We start from the raw sequence: 16,223 nt of genomic DNA, 5'->3' as shown, positions 1-16,223 counted from the left end.
ACCCGTTTTTACTCCCAATTTGATCTCTAAGAAAAATCCATTAGAGAGAAACTTGAAAGAGGGTTGAAAGAAGTTTGTAGTCCCATTTTCATAGCCATTTTAATCTATAATAGAAATCCATTTAGAGAGAGAAACTTAATAGAAGAAGTTTGTAGACTCGTTTTCACTGCGTTTCAATTGCTAGGAGAAATACATTAAAAAGAGAAATTTGACAAAAAATTATAAACCCAGATTAGTTGTAGACCTATTTTGTCTCTTTTTTTCTAATGGTCAAATCTATCGTGACTAAAGAATATATCAGAAGCAAAACATAATTGATATTGGGAGATGCATCAGCGATCCCATATATGAGGCGGCAAAGGAAGGAATGCAGGAGGTGGGTGTGAAATTGGTGGAGGACAGTGGAAAATGGGGTTAGCCGAGGCCACCTGTTGGCGCTGGGTCGCCAGTGGTCAGTTTTGTTTTTTTTTTTTTTTGTTTTGTCATCAACCATCTCTCTGGTGTAAGCCATGGAGTTTGACTGAGAGATAATCTAGAGAGAGACAGAACTTGTATAAGGATTAGATGGTATTTTACTATCACCATATCTCACATTGCAGGAAGTGGGTCATAAAAGCAAGTATTAGTGGCTTCCGCTAAGCGGGCTTTCAAGGAGTCCAAACTTTCTTAAAGTCCATTTCAAAATTTTTACCAAAAACTTAAGTTATTGTCAAACAGGCTTTGTGGTTTTAGAAGCCCATTTTGAGGGAGTGGGAATCCCCTCCAAACAAACCCTTAATATTTTGCATTCTATACTCCTTATTTTTATTTTTATTTTGCATAGCCATGTTTGTGTGATTGTAATGACCCTGTCATTTTCCTTCATTTTTTCACTGTTTATACGGATTTTCTTTTTCCGTTGATGTTTTCTTTTCTGAGTTCAAGTTTTGTCCTTTCGGGTTGTTTTGAGTGTTTGGGAATAGTCTCCGACACTCTTCCCAATTGAGGTTTTACTTTGTTTTGTGAGGACCGTGTCATCTTTTCACTTTTCCCGACATTTTTCTTTTTTCGTCTTTTTCCCGTTTATCGTTTCCATTTGCATAACCTCATGATTTGTGCTCGGATTTGATTTCCGACTTCACGTGCATCCACCTCATTTGATTTCCATGAAATGCATATCTTTACCTTTGTGGAAAAGCACGATGGTTGTTCATTGTGTCCATAGGGTTATGGATGTAGAGTTTCTTCGAAAACATTTTCTTTTCTTGGGGAGTTTTTCGTAAATATCTTTTCAAGCTATTTTGCTTCAGGGGTTTTTAAGAAAGTATCTTTTGAAAGATATTTTCATTTTGGATCATTTGTGCGATTATCTTTTGAGATATTTTGTGGAGGGGCTTTTGTGCAATTAACGAAAGTTAATGTCAAGTGTCTCGTTTTGGGCTTGGATCCTTGTACGGGATTCATTTTCACATTTCCTCGAGTCGCGTACTCATAGAAATTCATTCCAGACTTCTTCGCCAGTTTTAGGGTTTTTGATCCCGGTTGTCGCCGAACTTGGTCGGGGCATATCTTTCTGCTAGGGACTCAGTTTTCAACACCGTTTATTCCATTATTCATTTTTTTCTCCTATCGGTTCTTTTACGTTCACGGTATTTTTTCGTTTGAGTGCGTCTGGACAGTTTTCACTTTTCAGGGCTACTCGGGGCCTGTTTGGTGGTTATTTTAGAAATACTATAAATAAGGGGAGGAGAGAGAAAATTTTAGATGTTTTCTCTCTCCCCCACGGCTGAACAGCCACCCCTCTCTTTCTTCTTCTTCATTTCACCTTCTCTCCTCCATTTAACCTCCTTAACCTTTTATTCTTCCCTCGTCGATGAAGGCTTTATCGTTGGCCTTAACGAGGCCTTCATTTCCATCCAACTAGAATTCGGTTTCGACCATTTTAAGCTCAGGTTTGGATCTGGGTGTTGCCGCAAGAGAACTTAACGTTCTCCTCATTGTCCTTGTCGTAACCCCGAAGTTTTGTCGCTTTCGGAAAGGTTTTGTTTTGGCGTCATTTGAGATTTTCATCTCAAATTGAGGTAGGGGATGTTTTCATGTTTATACTCTTAGTGTTTTATGTGTTCTTGGGGTTTATATAACTTGTATGCATGTCTTTATATAAATTCTAGAATTAGATATAGTAATTTTTTACATGAATTTAATTTACATAGTTATACCTTGTATGGAATTAATTTAAGACATGTTATTAAATTAGGCATTGACTTGATCTTTAACATATATGAATTTGAAGTCATTTAGAGGAGTTTTGAAATCTAGAGAATTTAATTATTTTATTTTAATTAAATTATATTTAATTGTTCCATTGATTTAATTATTTATTTGAAGTTGTTTTCATATTTAAATAATGGATTTGGACTTGTTGGATATTCATATGAATATGTTTTTAATATTGGATAATATTGTTGTACCTTGCATGAAATCCAATTAAAACTTGTAGTGGTTAATGGCTTAGACTTGAATTGTAACATATATAAATTTAGAGTTATTTGGATGAGTTTTGAAATCATGTGATTTTAATTAAATGAGTTAATTAATTTCTATTTAACTGTTCCATTGATTTAATCATTTATTTGGAGTTGTTTTTATGCTTAAATCATGGACTTGGACTTCTTGTATAATTGAGAGCATATTGATGTTTAAACCATGAATTTGGACTTCTTCTATATTCATAAAAAAAAAAAAAAAAAAAAAAAAAAAAATTGAATTATAAGCATTGATAATATTGTGGTTAATTGTAACGAATCGTACATTGAAGATTCGAAGTTGTTTATGCTATGGTTACTTAGTGTAACGAATCGCACATTGAAGATTCGACATCTTACATGCCATTGTAGTTGAGGACTTAAGGCATTTATTGTGTGTTTCCAAATTTGGTTGTGCTTGGTAGTTGGCTTATTGCATTGTATATATATATGGATAAATACGTTGTTGCATAACTTATTGATTTTGGAAACTTGGGATGTCGTTGTTGTGACTAAGGTTAGAGTTTGACTCTAATGTGGGAGATATGAGTTCTCCCCACACGTGCGCACTAGGGTAATTCCCGACGAGCTAGTAACCCAAAATAGCTATTATTGTTCAGTTTGATCTGACGTGATGTCCAAGTATGTCCATATTTGGTTGATTTCACATTTTAAATTTCAAGTTGATAGCCTTAAGAATTTATAACTTGTTGTGTTGTATTGGATGTTCCAATGTTGTTAAATTGCATAAATATTGTGGTTTATGTTATATTGTTCTAGAGTAGCCTAAGAATGATCCTATAGACTCATTTTGAACATAGATGTTAGGTGGCATAAACCACATGGATTGATTTAAATTAACTTGTAAAAACTATTAAAACTTTAGGTTATACGCATGTTCATTTCCTACGAGTAACTTATTTACTCACCCTACTTGTTTAAGATATTTTTCAGGTATGGAGACTTTGTTTTGGGATGTACAACATCCCTAGGTTGACATGTTCATTTGGAGTGCTTTGATGTATTTTTTGTAAACATGCAAGTGTTCGCATGGTTTATTTTGTCTTTGGAGTTGTAATACTTAACTAGGTTTTAACATATCATTTTCAATTCGAAATATGTAAAGTGTGCCTAAACACACTCTTTAGGACTCTTTTTATGTGTACAAGGTGTGGCCAAGGGCCGAACACTTTTTTGTTTTCATTTAAGTGCTTTGGTATTGTATTTTACTTTTAAAAGCAATTTTATGAATATTTGAGGTTTGATATGTGATATTTTGCATTGGACGTATTTGGGGGCCGTGGGCTATTGTAGTGCGTCTTAATATGCATATTACGTTTGCGTGCATATTCACTTTGCATAAAATACCACATTTGGATGAAATGAATACTTCGTGTCTCATACATTTTGCTTTTTTGCAAAAATCTGATCTAAAGGGTATTTTGGGTATTTCACTTTAAAAATAAGAATTTCTCTTAACATGGTTACTCAGAAAATATGATTTTTGGGGTGGGTTACTTTACAACTTTTTTTTAAAAAAATGTCATTTAAGCCTTTAAAATCCAATTTGAAATTCCAAAATCTGGTGCAGGCCCTGTAGCTTGTCAGGGTGTTGTCCGCGTGTACAGCGCGTTCTCGCGAGCGCCCATGGTGCCCTTCTTGACAGCCTTGATGCCCTTGTTTTCATTTGATCATAACTCCTTCGTCCGAACTGCGAATCAAGTGATTCTTGAGTCTAACTTCATTAATTTTTCGTTATCTTTCCAATGGTGTGTACGATAGCACCCACTTTTGTTTTGAAATGACCATTTTACCCCAAGGTTGCAATTGCCCGTTTTTAAAATGTCGCTTCCGCATTTTGTTATCTTTTGAGTTTCGTAGGTTCGTGGGAAGTTACGTTGGCATCTTAGGGATGACATGCATCTCTAGAGACTTTGTTTATAGGTGAAAAGATCATTTTGCCCTTAGGGCCATACTTGGTCTATTTTCAACCCTAACTTTCGTTTTCGTTCCCGTTGAGTTCCGTGACCTCATGGAAGGTCACTTTGGCATCTTAGAGATATGTTATATCTCTAAAGACCTCAGTTTTGTTTTCGCTTCTGCATTCAGGATCCGTTTTCGGGTCAACTTTCGGGTCATTACTGGACGTATCAGGTTGTAAAACCAGTACGGTAGAGGTAAACGGGTGTTTGATGAAATGGTATTTGGGAAGTTGCAAACTTTAAAAAACCAAAGCCATAGAGATGAGCATCCTTGACCTACCCATTGCAAAAACCTTTGGAACCCTTAGGCTTTATATTCATGCAAAACCCTTTATATTACTTATCGTGTGATTATTCATTCAAATACATATATTAAAATCGGACAAGCATGCTCACAATCATAATCATTATGGTGGAATGACATTCTTGTCATGACGTTATAATCTCTATATGCAAAAACGGCTCTTGTAGGATTATTGCGATCCTTTGGCATATTACCGCGCCGCCAAGGTCATTTGTCCAGTTTTAAGGTCGTTACTTTGTTTAGCATACACTAAACATGCCCCTCTAACAAAAACAAACACATTTTTCAATATCTACCAATCTTTTTCTCTAAAATACATTTATGTTGGAATGGTCATTTTCTAAAGCAGTCATTTTTACTACATTTTCAAGATGAAAACCCACTTTTCACAAAGTGGTCATTTTCTACTACATTTTCGACCTCAAAACCCACTTTTCTCAAAGTGGTCATTTTTTTACTACATTTTCAATCTCGAAACCCACTTCACTCGAAATGGACATTTTCCACTACATTTTCAATCTCAAAAACCAATTTCTCTTGAAATGGTCAGTTTCTACTACATTTTTGTATTCAAAACCAATTTCTCTCGAAATGGTCATTTCTTACTACATGTTCGACCTCAAAACCCATTTATCTCAAAATGGTCATTTTCTACTACAATTTCAACTTCAAAACTCACTTCTCTTGAAGTGCTCATTTTTCAACTCCTAAAAACCCACTTTTAGAGATTGACCATTTTCCATCATGAAAATCGATCCTCCTTTCCATTTTAAACTCAAAAACATCAAATTATTCCAAAATAATCATGTTTTTGAGAATTCATACATTCTCAATCTCGAGAGCCCATAAGTTCTCATTACATCCCACATATGAAGGTTCTCGGTAGAAAGATCATCATTGTCATCAACCACTCCTTCAATTTTACAATGTCTAAGAAAGTTCTATAAAAATGATAATATTGTTGTGTAAGGAAATTGGATTTTGAGTGGGACCATTGTGACCCCTCCAAATTTTCATGGGAACTTACATGCCTGTGTTATTGACGGGTTGTGATTGACAATTTGGAAACATTCTTTCCAAACACACCTTCAATCAAGACCAAAATACACCGTCCCTAATAGTCACAATCTTTCAACTTCATAACACACCCCTTTAGAAGCAGCATCCTTCTAAACTTTTCATACGCTTCTGCAACATTCATCTTGAGAGGTCGAACTCTCTCAATCCATTTTATTCATGATAACATGAATATTCTTATACCATTTTATCTCGAGAGTTTGAACATTCTCATTCCATTTTATTTTGTGAAAACATGAACGTTCTCCTATCATTTCATCTCAAGAGTTTTGAACACTTTCATTTTATTTCATTTCATAAGAACACAGATGTGACGACCCTGGATTTTCAAGCTAGTGCGTTTTATAATGAATCAAAGTTTGAGCTGATAACGGATCCGAAATGCGGAAGTGAAAATAGAAAACAAGTCTCAAGATATACAAAGCATCTCTAAGACACCAAAGTGGCCTTCCATGAGGCCACGAAACTCAACGAGATCAACATGGAATAAAAAGGTCAGAAAAAGACTAAATAAGTCCTCAAGGGCAAAATGGTCTTTTTACATTGAAGCAACATCTCTAGAAATGTACATTATTCCCAAGACACAAGCATGAGTTCCCATGAAGTGACGGAACCCAAAAGAAAGCAAACGGAAGCAATTTAAAAAGAAAACTGGACAAGCTTAGCCCCAAGGGCAAATGGTAATTTTTTAGAAAGATTCAAGTGTAACTTAGTACACCAATGGATATACAATGAAAAATTAATCAAGTTAGACTCAAAAATCGCTTGATTCGGAATCCGGACGAAGAAGTTATGGCCTAATGACGAAAAATGGACAATAAAAGGCTTAGGGGTAAACTGGTAATTATCCAGCAAGATCCAAGTGTAAACAAGTACACCGTTGGATAGACGACGAAAAATCAGTTAAGTTAGGCTCAAAAATCACCAAAAACAGAGTCCGGATGAGGGAGAAACAATCGTTTGAAAATTTGACGTCAAAGAGGCAAAGGGGCAACAAGCAGCCCCTCTTGTGCGCCCGCGCACGCGCCCATGCACGCAGCACAAGCCTTGACAGCAAAGTGCTAACAACAGCTTGTCAGCACTTTGTTGCAATTGAGAGCAATTTTGGGCATCTAAATGGACGTATTTAAAAAAACACAAAGAAACCCCCCTCCCCCCCCTAAAATCAAGTTTTCTACCCGACCATGTCAAAAGAAATTTTAAAACACGCTGTGAAATGCCCAGTATGCCCCTAGATCAATTTAGGTCAAAAACGATGAAAATACAACTTTGCACCAAGTACTCATTTGACCATAAATGCATTTCTATGCTAAAATGATTATGCACGCAAACGTATTTAGTGATTTAAAGAGCGCGGGAATGGCCTGTGGGCACCATAAAGGTTCGATACAAAATACGACCTATCTAAACCGCAAAATGTCAAAAATGGACTTTAAAAGAGAAATTTGAAACTTAAAATAATAAAATGATTTCAAAAGACTGTTTGACCATTGGCCATACTTCATACATAATTAAAGAGATCCTATGGAAGTGTTAAAACCCACTTCCCACCACCCATGCAAATGTAGTGTCGTTAAAGTATGACATTTTTCTATTTTTTCATAAAATAGCCTAGAAGGTAAAAGTACTTAGAATGTAAAATAAATGTCCTCGGCCTATAGCCTCATCTCATAAATGTCAAATACATCATAAAAGGTGTACTTAAGTACACATTACATATTTAGAACCAAATATACAAGTTTTGACATATAAAGCTACAAATAGCATTTCATGTCAACATTTGCATGAATTATGAACTTCAAATCTACAAATCATCCAAGCATAATATGGATCCCCAAATTTTGATTCATGTACCTGAAAAATGCCCCCACTACGTGGGTGAGTAACATAAAGCTACTCGTAAAAGATAAGCATGCAAAGACCTAACGTTTTACAAACTTATTAAATTGCTATAATTTAATTCAAACGGTCATGCCACCTAGCATCTATGTCAAAGGTGAGACTCAGGGAACATCCTAAGCTATCTTAGATCATTTCTAGCATAAATCGCATCATTCATGCAATTCAAACAACATAGAAACATGTTATACAAAGAAACAAGATATAGATTCTCAAAGTCATCAACTTGAAATCTAAAATACGAAATCAACTAAAGTGGTTCATGCCACTTAGCGTCTATGTTCCAAAGCAAACTAAGGGATCATCTCAACTACTTAAATGGTTGAAATGAAATATAAAAAAATAAAAAAAAAAACAAGTCTCTAAAGCAATTTTAGAACTTTATAAACAAAAATCACAAGTCACAATTAAGCATTGGTTGCCAACTTGTAATTAAACGAGAAATCAAATAGCGAAATATCTTGGACATCAAATCCCAGAGTAGAACCAAGACGTGGCAGTTGATCGGACTACTAACTCACAGGAACAACCCAAGTGTACACTAGACGTCAACAATTACTTCGAGCTACTAACCCCCGGGAACAACCCAAGTGTGCACTATATATTTAGAGGGAACTCTCATCCCCCTTACTAAGACCTTTCCCTAGCCATATTAAATTGTGTGATGTCCCAAGTGTTTTCAAAATAAGTTCAAAACTTATGCAAAATCAAATAATGCATAGAAACCACCATCCACGCACAAGTAGAGATGAAACCACACAAGTCTTGTCCTAGAGTTTCAAGTCTACAATGACATTTAAAATGTCGAATCTTCAATGTGCGATTCGTTGCTATAGCAATATTGTTCCAATATCAAAAACATAATCTCATGAATATAATACAAGTTTAAAATCATGATTTAAACATTCAATCAACGTCAAATACATGATTAAGTCACTAATGCAATAAAATCGGAAATTAATCACATAACCTAATTAATTTCCCTAGATTTCAATCTCATCCAAATAATCTCTAATTAACATATGTTAAACAACTAAACATGATCATTACATATATCAACTCAAAAACTTAATTAGGTCATTAGAACAATTAAATAAATTTTAATTAATTAATTTATTTAATTAAAATCTCTAGATTTTAAAATTCATCAAAAATGCTCTTAAATTAAGCTATGTTAAGGAACATGTCAAGGCTTAATTTAACATCACATTACAATTTACTTCCATGCAAGATACAACCATGAGAATTAAACTTTCATTTAAGTGAAAGATTAAATAAAAATTTCAATACTTATTCAAATACTCTCAATTTAATATATATGAAAGAACATAGCATGCTTATCAACAATATCAAGTTAAAAATTCATTCATGTGAATAGAACACTTAAAATAAAATTAATTAATATCTCTCTAAATTTTAAAACAATTCTAAATATTCTCAAATTCACTTATGTTAAAGAACATACTAATGCCTAATTTAATATCATATTACAAGTTGATTTCATACTAATTACAACCATGTGAATTAAATTTTCATACAAGTGAAAAATTAAAAAAAAAAGTTTCATTACTTATTCGAATGCTCCCAATTTAATTTATGTTAATAAACATATCAAGACCTAATTTAATTGCATGCCACAATTTAGTTCCAAGTTATATACAATCATGAGAATTAAATTTTATACAAAGAAAATAATTAAATTAAATTAAATTCTACAATTAATACAAAGGCATGCATACAAGTTGTATAAGCATGAAATACATTCAATACAACAAATATATAAACCTAAGACATCCCCTACCTCACTTTAAAATGAAATCTCAAATCCCCACCAAAAGGAAACCGCTCTGAATCCAACGATACTCCTAGGTTTTGTCGGGGACAATGAGGGAAGTAACAATAACCCTTGAGGCACCATGAAAATTCAAACCTGAACTAAAAACCCGAGCTAAAAAATGATCAGAACCAGCTTCTAATAAGGGGGAAAGGACCGCCTCGCCAAGGCTTACGATAAAGCCTAAAGTATCACGGCATTTTACAAGGGGAAAGTGGCCGGAAAAGAAGGAAGAAGGGTGGCAGCCCCTTAGGCTGTCATGGCTGCCGGTCAAGAGGGGAAAGAGATGAGAAAAATCTAATTTTTCATTGAAGTCCTCCTATTTATAGAAAAACCCTAAAAGTGCCCCGAACAGGCCTTGCCAGGTCCAGAAAAGTGGAATTTGCGCAAACACGCTCAAACGGTAAAACACCATGAATGAAAAAGAACCAAAATGAAAAAAAATGAACAACGGAAGAAACGACGTCAAAAACTGAGTCCCGTACTGAAAGATATACCCCGAACAAGTTCAGCGCTAACCGGGGCCGAAAATCCTAAAACTTGGGAAAACATCCGAAAAGATATTTTAAGAGTTAACGACTCGACGAAATATGAAAATAAATCCCGTATGAGGATTTAGGCTCAAAATGAGGCACTTTGTAATAAATATTTTCAAAAGATATTTATGAAAAATACCCTAAGAAACATCAATGTTTCTGAAGAATCATTTCATCTAAAAGTAAAGTTACGCATTTCGAGAAAATCAATTGAAATAAAAACTCGTGAAGTCAAAACTCAACTCTGAACACACGAAAAGTGAGGTTGTACCAATAAAGTGACAAACGGGGAAAAGATGAAAAGTGAATAGTGTCCAAAAAAATAAAAATGTGAAAATGACTTGGTCCTTTAAGGAAGTTGTCAATCCAAAGGAAAGAGTCTCGGAAACCATTTCCGAGCACTTGAGACGATACTAAGTGATGACTAACCGAACTCAGAAAAGAAAATTCAACGGAAAAAATTCATCCGCAAAATTTGAGAAAAATAAAAAGAAGAAAAATGACAGGGTCATTACAACATACGTTCTCCTATCATGTAATCTCAAGAGTTTGAACACTCTCATTCCATTTTGTTTTGTGAGAACACGAATGTTCTCACATCGTCTCTTTAAACTCATCTTGAGTCAACCATGACTCATCTCAACTCGAGTCACATCCAACTAACTCATTTCAAATCATGGACGGAGGTCCTTAAATTCATATTGATTCATTTATGACTCACTCATTCCAAATCAAGGACAGAGGTCCTTAAACTCAACTTAAGTCACATACAACCCATCCAATCATTAACGGGACGAGGTCTTTAAAACTCAGTCTCGAATCTTTATTGAACTAAATTTAACTTGATTCCCCAACAATGGGACACACATGTAACTTAGGCAACCCTAAGTTCAATCAATCCCCCACTCCATTTCCATTATCACTTCCTCCATCTACACTCATCATATCTTTCCATCAAATATTTTTCTGAACTACGTTCGATTTATGTTACCTCTAGAATTTTTTTTTAGATTTTTCGCATCTATTTTTCCCTGGTGCATCGATTTTTAGGTCACGTGGGTCCTGGTAGTCATTTGGGACATTTCTTTTAGTTTAGAACTCTTGGAAATGTATTTTGGTATATTTTAGCATTTTTGAGTTTTTGGGCCGAGAGGTCCCGTGTGGGCCCCACCCACGCCTTGATTTTTCGTGCTTGGAAAATTATTCCGGGTTCATTTGAACTTCATATATGTTGTTTGGTGTTTATATAAGGGTATGTGACGGCCCTAATTTTTCAAGCCAGTGTGTCCTGTGATAAACCGAAGTTTAACCCGATAACGGATCTGAAATGCGAAAGCAAAAACAGAAACAAGGTTTCTAGGGATATATAACATCCCTAAGACGCTAAAGTGACCTTCCATGAGGCCACTGAACTCCACGAGAACCGACGTGGAATAAAAGATCAGAAAAAGACCAAAAGAAGCCCTTAAGGGCAAAACAGTCTTTTTTCATTGAAGCAAAGTCTCTGGAAATGTACATCATTCCCAAGACACATCTGTGACTTCCCATGAAGTCACGAAACTCATAAAAAAAGTCTAGCGGAAGCAATTTTAAAAATAAAAAATAAAAAAATGGGACAAGTTTAGCCCTAAGGGCAAAATAGTGATTTTCAGCAAGATCTGAGTGCTACCAAGTACACCATTGGAAAGATAGCAAAAAATTAATGAAGTTAGACTCAAGAATCACTTGATTTGGAGTCCATATGGAAGGAAAAAGTCAAAACAAAGTTTTGACGTCGCCGCAGCCGTGAATAGTGTTTTGACAGTAATGAACAGTGACTTGTGCAAAATACTGAAATTCGTGTGCCGTTTTGAGGTATTAAGCGACATTTTTTGGAAAAACACAAAGAAAAAACCCCCCTCAAAATAATTTTTCCAAGTTGACTATGTTGAAATAAAATTTTATTTTTGACGTGAAATCCCCAAAATGCCCTTATAACAGACTTTTTCAAAAAATGCATGTGCGTACAGAAAATCAGATTTGACGCGGGGTTTTCGAGACCGTGACGGCATTTTCTGAAAAAATGTTGTGGAGTAACCCCCCCCCCCCCCCCTCTAAAATCACTTTTGCACCAAGTGCTCATTTGACCCTAAATGGTGTTTTGTGCTAAAACGATCATACACGCAAACGTAAATACTAATTTTAAGCGCACGGGAATGGTCCGCGGCTCCCAAAAATGCCAGATGCAAAATACGACCTATCCGAACCTCAAAATGCAAAGAAAATGCTTTAAATGGAAAACTTGAGACCAGCAAGCATCCATTTCATACAAATGTGGTATTTTCTGCAAGGTGAGCATTTATGCAAACGTAATATACATATTTACACGCGTTCCAATAGCCTATAGTCCCAATGGTCGCTAAAAACAAAATATCACCTATTAAACCTCAAATTTTGCCTAAAATGACTTTTAAAAGAGAAACTTGAAACTAAAAATTATTAAATGGTTTCAAATGACCGTTTGGCCCTTGTCCACACTTCACGCATAAATAAAGAGACCCTATGGAAGTGCTAAAGCCCACTTCCCACCACCCATGCAAATGTAATGGAGTTAAAGCATTGCATTTTTTTATTTTTCAACAAAATAGGTTTGAAAGTGGAAGTACTTAGAATGCAAAATAAATGTCTATGGCCTATGGCCTCATCTCATACATGTCAAATACATCATAAAAGGTGTACTTATGTACATATTACATATTTAGAATCAAATATACAAGTTTTGACATATACAGCTACAAATAACATTTCATGCTAACATTTGCATGAATTATAAACTTCAAGTCTACAAATCATCCCAAGCATAATGTGAATCTCGAATCCTGATTCTTGTACCTGAAAAATGTCCCCACTACGTGGTGAGTAACATAAAGCTACTTGTAGGAGATGAACATACATAGACCTAGCGTTTTACAAACTTATTAAGTTGATACAAATCCATTCATACGGTCATGCCACCTAGCGTCTATGTCAAAGGTGAGACTCATGGAGCATCTTAAGATACCTTAGAGCATTTCTAGCACAAATCACTTCATTCATGCAATTTAACAACATAGGAGCATATAGTGCAACGTAACAAGACACAGGTATTCAAAGTTATCAAGTTGGAACCTAAAATGCATAAAACAACCGAAACGGTTCATGCTACCTAACGTCTATGTTTCAAATGAGTCTAAGAAATCATCATAGGCTACATTGAACAATTAAAACACAAATTACAATTTCAATGCAATTTTAACTAACAATAGAACTTTTAATACAACACATCAAAGCATAGATTATCAAAGTTAACAACTTGAAATCTAAAATACGGAAACAATAAGTTATGACAATTTAGTGCTATTAACTTGTATTGAAAAGTAAGGCATGCAAGTATACTAAGCACATGTATACTACACCTAATTGAAATGCTAAACACCACATTGCAAGTTATAAATTAATCCATATAAAACAACTTAGAATTGAATACGAAATCAAGTAGTGGCGGAAAGACAAGAACGTACGGTCTCAATGACCAAGCAAGCTGATCTCGGGTTACTAGCTCGCAAGGTACTACCTAGTGCGCACTAAACCTGGAATCAAACTGCATATTGGTTTTTTAGGGTTACTAGCCCTCAGGGAATCACCCAGTGTGCACTATATGTTGAAGGGGAAGCTCTCATCCCCCGTACTAGAGCCATGCCCTAGCCGTAACATATTACAATGTCCTTGTAAGTTTTCCTAAAATCATCAAGTTGTGCATCTAGGTGTAATACATATACACAATATATTAGTTAACTATCATGCACAAACAAGTCAAGTAAAACACACAATATTCATCCTATGTCTTCAAGCTACAATGGCATACGACATGTCAAATATATAATGTGTATATAAGTAAGTTAAAGTATAACTTCTACTCATGGAATACTATAATGTAATCATACAACAAGTTCCAAATTTACAAGTTAAGTATGAAAACAACTTCAATACCTAACTACTTCAATGGAAGCATATAATGGAATTTAATTAAATTAAATAACTAAATTCTCAAGATTACATAGAAACTTCAAATATTCTAAAACTAATATAAGTCAAAGGTTATGGCAATGCCTAGTTTAATAACACTTTACAAGTTATTTCTACCTAACTCACATCTAGGTAAATTAAACTTCATACAAGAAAATAATTAAATAAAGTTCTCCACGCTCATTCAAATATTTTCATTTTCATATATGTTAATAAACATATTAAGGCCTAATTTAATATCACATTGTAAGTTCACTCCAATCTAGGTATAACCATGCGAATTAAATTTCATACAAAGAAAATAATTAAATAAAAGTCTCAAACCAATTCAATTATTCTCAAATTAATATATATGATAGAACATGCCAAGCTCATTAACAATATCAAGTTAAAAATCTAATTAAGTGAGTAGAACACTTAAAATAAAATTAATTAACCTAATTAATTAATTTTCTATAGATTTTAAAACAATTCCGAATATTCTCAAATTCACATATGTTAAAGAACATACTAAGGCCTAATTTAATATTACATTACAAGTTGATTCCATGCTAGTTAAATTTTCATAAAAGTGAAAGATTAAATAAAAGTTGCAATACTTATTCAAATCCTCCCAATTTAATATATGTTAATAAACATATCAAGGTCTAATTTAATAGCATGTCACAATTTAATTCTAACATATATACAACCATGAGAATTAAATCTTACACAAAGAAAATAATTAAATTAAATTCTAGATAAAATATCTAGGCATGCATTCAAGTTGTATAAGTTTATAAAACAATCAATACAACAATTATATAAACCTAGGACATCCCCTACCTCACTTTGTGATGAAATCTCAAATCCCCACCGGAAGGAAATCGCTCTGAATCCGATGATACTTTTAAGTTATGTCGGGGACTACAAGGGAAGCAACTTTAACCCTTGAGACACATGAAAATCCAAACCCGAACTCAAAAATAGTCAAAATCAACTTCTAATAAGGGAGAAAGGACTGTCTCGACAAGGCCTACAATAAAGCCTGAGGCATCACGTCATTTTACAAAGGGGAAGAGGGTTAAATTGAGAGAAGAAGGGTGGCAGCCCCCTTGGGCTGCCATGGCTGATCTACAGTAGTGTGAGAAGAGGAGAAGATAACTTTTTAATTTTATAATCCCCTATTTATAGTAAAACTCTAAAAGTGTCTCGCCCGGTCCAGAAAAGTGGAATTTGCGTAGACGCGCTCAAATGGTAAAACACCGTGAACGAAAAAGAACCGAAAAAAAAAAAAAAAAAATGAACAACAAAAGAAATGACATCTAAAATTGAGTCCCGTGCAGAGAGATATGCCCCGAACAAGTTCGGCGCTAACTGGGCCGAAAACCCTAAAACTGGGGAAAACGTCCGGAAAGAAATTCTAAGAGTTCACGACTCGATGAAATGTGAAAATGAATCTCTTACGAGGATCCAGGCTTAAAATGAGGCACTTTGTAATAACTTTCGTTAATTGCACAATCGCCCCTACAAAAAGGGATAACTGCAAAACTGCCCAAAATGAAAATATCTTCCAAAAGATATTTTCTTAAGAACCCCTAATCAAAATATCTCCAAAAGATATTTATGAAATATACCCAAAAAAACATCAATGTTTCTGAAGAATCCTTTCATCCATGCTCCTACAAGAGAAAGAAAAAACTGGCGAGCTTTTTTCCAAAAGTAAAGTTACGCGTTTCGAGGAAATCAACTGAAATGAAAACTTGTGAAGTCAAAATTCAACTCTAAACATGAAAAGTGAGGTTGTGCCAACAAAGTGACAAACGAGAAAGAGACGAAAAGTGAATAGTGTCCAAAAAATGAAAATGTGGAAATGACTCGATCCTTAAAAGAAGTTGTCAATCCAAAGGAAAGAGTTTCAGAAACCATTTCCAAGCACTCAAGACGACACTAAGTGTTGAGTAACCGAACTCAGAAAAGAAAATTCAACGAAAAAAATTCATCCGTCAAAATTTGAGAAAAAGGGAAAGAAGAAAAATAATAGGATCATTATAGGGTAGATGT

The sequence above is a fragment of the Cornus florida genome, unplaced genomic scaffold (genome assembly GCF_030987335.1).
Source record: "Cornus florida cultivar Cherokee Brave unplaced genomic scaffold, ASM3098733v1 CherokeeBrave_3.0.0_Hap2_Chr06, whole genome shotgun sequence".
In the NCBI taxonomy this organism is placed as follows: Eukaryota; Viridiplantae; Streptophyta; class Magnoliopsida; order Cornales; family Cornaceae; genus Cornus; species Cornus florida.
This window is presented reverse-complemented; position numbering follows the sequence as displayed.